Source organism: Cebus imitator, unplaced genomic scaffold, assembly GCF_001604975.1.
Source record: "Cebus imitator isolate Cc_AM_T3 unplaced genomic scaffold, Cebus_imitator-1.0 Scaffold187, whole genome shotgun sequence".
NCBI lineage: Eukaryota > Metazoa > Chordata > Mammalia > Primates > Cebidae > Cebus > Cebus imitator.
The window spans coordinates 3,944,747-3,950,058 of record NW_016107502.1 but is presented as its reverse complement, the minus strand read 5'-3'; positions in this window follow the sequence as shown (position 1 = coordinate 3,950,058).

Here is a 5,312-nt window from a genome sequence, read left to right as displayed (position 1 = left end):
TGGGGCCTATCTCTCTATTTGGCTCTAATAATATTTGCTTTATATATCTGGATTCTCCAGTGTTTGGTGCACATATATTTAAAGTTGCCTCTGGCTAAATTGATCCCTTTATTATTATATAGTGACCTTCTTTGTCTCTTCTTATAGTTTTTGTCTTGAAACCTATTTTGTCTGATATAAATATAGCTACTCCTGCTCTTTTTTGGCTTCCATTCATATAGAATATCTTTTTTCATCCCTTTATTTTCAGTTTATTTGTGTTTTTATAGGTGAAGTATGTTTCTTACAGGCAACAGATCAGTGGGTCTTGTTTTTTCATTCATGCAGGCACTGTCTTGATTGGAGAGTTAAGTCTGTTTACATTCAATGTTGTTATTGATAAGTAAGGGCTTACTTCTGCTATTTTGTTATCTGTTTTCTGGTTGTTTTGTGGTCTTTTCTTTCCTTTTTTAATCCTGTCTTCCTCTAGCGAAGGTGATTTTCTCTGTTGGTATGATTTAGTTTCTTGCTTTTTATTTTTTGTGTATCTGTTGCATGTTTTTTGGTTTGAGGGATTCCCATGAGGCTTGCAATACTATCTTGTCATACATTATTTTGAGATGATGACAACACTATTTGCATAAACAAACAAGCAAACAAGCAAAGAAAAACTAATAAAAACTCTATATCTTGACATAGGGTTGCTTCTATTAAAAAAGGCAATGGAAAATAGTGGAAATTACACAGGCATTGGAGACAGAGAGACTTAAGTCAAAATCCTGCTTTACCACTTGAGTTTGTGTGCAACATACAAGCAAGCCCTCTAAACCATCCCTGCTGCATCAAGCACCTACTATGGTGAGTTGCACTCAGTTTACCCTTAATAAATGTTTAATAGTAAAAATGACAAAATAAGAATGTCAGGGTGGCACCGTAACAAACACTGACCCTGAGCTCTAATGCTGTCTCTGATAACTCACTGTGGACTAAGCTTCTATAAGATGACCTTTTTTCCCCCTCCAAGCCCTGAAATTCTATGCCTATGACAAGGTGATCTCTGTTCCACTGTGGTGTCTGGAGGAACAAAGTAATTTCCCATCAAGAGTTTATTTCATTCCACTCTCTTTAATTTCTTTCTAATTGAAACTGATGACCCATAGTCATGTACTGTACCCAATAAGGACCCACTCAGGACTCCACATTTATGTTAACAAATGAACTTTGAGTTTTGTCTGGGTTATACCTTAAGCCATAATCATTCTTTGGCAGAGAAAAATAACTGTTTTTTAGATGATAGTTGATATGGTTAGGCTTTGTGTCCCCACTCAAATCTCATCAATAATTATAATCCCCATAATCCTCACATGTCAAAGGAGAGACCAGGTGAAGATAATTGGATCATGGGAGGGTTTCCCACATGCTGTCCTCCTGATAGTGAGTTTTCACAAGATCTGATGTTTTATCAGTGTTTGGTTGTTCCTCCTGCATTCGTTTTCCTTCTTGCCACCTTGTGAAGAAGGTACCTTGCTTTCCCTTTGCCTTCTGCCATGATTGTAATTTTCCAGAGGCCTCCCCAGCCATGCTGAATTGTAAGTCAATTAAACTTCTTTTCTTTATAAATTACCCAGTCTCAGACAGTTCTTTATAGAAGTGTGAAAACAGACAAATACAGTGGTCTTGATCAGTTTTCCCATTTGTGAAATGAAGAGAAACATTTCATTTAATGTATTTCATAAGAATCATGGTACAGTCAAAATGCAAAAATTAACTTGATAGGACTTTATAAGAATATTAATTAGAATGCTCATTCAGCTTCTCGGACAGAGGCTAAAATAACAGAAACTTCAACATGATAGAAAGTAATTTCTCTTTCCTATAACTTACTTGAACATAAGCAGTTCAGGATTGATATGGCAGCTCTAGGGTGATAGGGACCAAGAGTTTTAGTTTGTGGTCCTGCCACATTCAACACCATATTTGTATTCTAGCCAGTAGGAAGAGAAAAGGGGGAAAGAGAAAGCAAGCTCTTTCTTTTGAAGAGCACTATCTGAAAGTTGTGTATATTGTTTCTTTTCACATTCTGTTGATCATTACCTAGTCACATGGCCACACCTGTGTGCAAAGGAGTCTGGGAAATATAGACCTTAGTTAGTGGGTTATGTGCCCAGATGTTTGTTCTATAATTATATATGTAGAGCAGAATACACATCAGGAGTACAAGTAGTCTCTAACACACAAAATATAAATGCAAAAAGAATTACTTTACATAGGGTACTTAGCAAAGTCTTGAGGACGACCCTAGTCCTTGTGGCTGGGTTTTCTTATCTACCAGAGCTTTAGGTGAATTTAGCTGGAACCCCAGTTCTTCAACTTAGGACCCAAAGCCCTTATTATTTCTGAGTTCCTTATGCTTTGTTCTCCTCTTCTACATTTAGGCTGAGTCTCTCTGTTTTCATTCTCCCAAATACACATAGAACACTGCCATTTCAGTTTCTACAAGAAATTCTATTTCTTTAATATTTTGTAATTTTAAAAATGGACTTTGATTAAAATATACAGTCACTCTTTTTCCTTGTATCAAGCAGTTCTGCTTATATCCAGCTTTTTGGTTTGTGTGCGACTATTTGCCTTTTAAAACGTCTAAGCACTTATTAAGATCTTTATCCAGTAGTAGATCTTGAACAACAGAGCTGCATGGAATGCTTTATTCTGACATCTAGTGGCCATGGCAGGGATGGTGCTCATTAATTAATGTGTTTAAATAGAGATGATGGGTAGGAAAAGTTAAGAAGGGAGATGGGGACGGGTTTGGTGGCTCATGCCTGTAATCTCAGCACTCTGGGAGGCTGAGGTGGGCGGATTGCCTGAGGTTGAGAGTTCAAGACCAGCGTGATCAACATGGAGAAACCTTGTCTCTACCAAAAATACAAAATTAGCTGGGTATGGTGGTGTATGCCTATAATCCTAGCTACTTGGGAGGCTAAGGCAGGAGAATCGCTTGAACCAAGGAGGCGGAGGTTGCTGTGAGCTAGGATTTCACCATAGCACTCCAACCTGGACAACAAGAACGAAACTGTCTCAAAAACAACAACAACAAAACAACATTTGTTGAGCACCTTGTGTATTCATACACTGTGCCAGAACTGAACATGTGACTGCCCGGGTTCACAGTGCAGCTCTGTCATTTACTAGCTGATGAACATGGACAGGTTTCTTAAAGGGGGATACTGGCATGGTGAGCATTAAATTTATGAAAAGTAGTAGGACAGTGTATGGCACAAAGTAATATTATCAGGAGAAGCTTAATGTCTCTATATGTGTGTGTGAGAAAGAGAGAGAGAGAAAGATAAATGATGAAAGGAGTTTAGGAATTGGGACTAAATTGGAAGAGCAGAGTTTGAAAACTTTTTGGGAAAGCTAATTATGAGTATTATTTCATAAACAGCAATATTTTTTTTTCTTTTGAGACAGAGTCTCACTCTATTCCCCAGGCTGGAGTGCAGAGGCGTGATCTAGGCTCATTGCAACTTCCGCCTCCCAAGTTCAAGCGATTCTCCTGCCTCAGCTTCCTGAGTATCTGGGATTACAGGTGAGCACCACCACACCTGGCTAATTTTTGTATTTTTGGTAGAGACGGGGTTTTACCATGTTGGCCAGGCTGGTCTCAAACTCCTGACCTCAAGTGATCTGCCTGCCTCAGCCTCCTAAATTGCTGGGATTACAGGCAGGATGAGCCACCATGCCCAGCCTAGGCAATCTTGACTTTTAACTTGAATTTAAGATTTTTTTTTATGCCAACAATTAATTTTTTGCCCCTAATTTATATGAGTTGAAAACCTTCATCAACTAGGAAAATTGAAGTAAGGTTGCATTTGGATTTTTGAATGTTTGGCTGGAAAGAATAATAATACCTGAGTGCAGGTGGGATGTCACCTCCACGTGATTCTGGGGACCAATGAGGAGAGCCAGAGAAGGAGAATGAAAGAGCAGGTGTACCTCAAGTTATTTCAGAGGCTGCCATATCTGATTCCTTGTTATGTCATTTAATCCTGCTGACAACCCAAATGGTGGCTGTGTCCTTTTAGCAGATGAATAAATTGAGGTTCAACCTACTCCATCATTGTACACCTGGCAGCTAGAGGCAAAGCATCACGGGGTCATTTTGGCATCTGTCTGCCACACTGCCCTGTGTCTAGCATGCAGGCAGAGAAGGGGCATGAGAAACTTAGTGCAGTGGGAGTGGCTCAGGGCATGGCACCTCTCAGGACATGGGCACTTTCTTTAGGGATAAAGGAGCAGAGGCTGCCTCTCCTTTGGTGCATTTAGGAAGACTTCCTGAAGGAAGTATGATTTCAGCAGTTGTTTGGATGACAGGAGAGAAGCAGTTTGGTAAACTTCTAAGGAATGATGATTTAGTTAAGAAGGATAGGAGGCAAAGCACTCTAGCTGCCAGGTGTGCAATGATGAAACCAGAATTTGAACATAGGTCAGTCTGATTTCAAAGCCTTGCTTTTTTTACTCCGTTATTCTGGGAAATAGGGTGCAGAGGAGGGCGAATCTAGGGTTTTAAGCAGTGGTAAAAGGATGAAAACAATGTGAAATTCAGATAATGAGACTGACTACTCAGTTGGACACTGTTTTGATATGTTAACTAAACCAGTGGGAGGTAAGCTACACACTCTTATCTCAGGGGCTCCCTTTGGCATGAGCGTGGTAAGTTGTAGCCACTGCTATGGGCTAATTACCTCTTAGAAACTGCAGCTCACTTAGGCAACCATGAAGAGAAGACACAGGAGACATCACATCAATCTAATGTGATTAGATAGTCCTATTAGCTACTGAGATGAAGATCATGTTTTCTAAGCCCAATATTAGAATGTGTGTTTTGACAAGTATGTTTTGTACCCATTAGGACAGTAAAAACAAATGTTTATAATTGGGTCATAAGCCGTGGTATTTTTTGGTCAAGTTATGCAAACCAGTTTTCTATTGCTGTATAACTATGTTATCACAAACTTAGTGTTTGAAAGCAAGAAGCATTCATGATCTCACAGTTTCTGCAGGTCAGGGATCCGTGCACAGCTTAGCGGCGTCCTCTGTAAGGCTGCTATCAAGGTATCAGCCAGAGTTGGGTTCTCATCTGGGCTTCGGTGTGGAAAGATCTGCTTTCAGGCTTACATTATTATTGGCAGCGTTCAGTTCCCTAAAGTCTTCCAGGCTCAGGAAGCGTTCGGTTTTATGCTGGGTATCAGTTGGAAGCCACTCTTAACGTCTTCCCTTTTCGTGTGTTAGCTGACAACATGGCAGCTTGCTTCTTCAAAGCCAACGAGAGA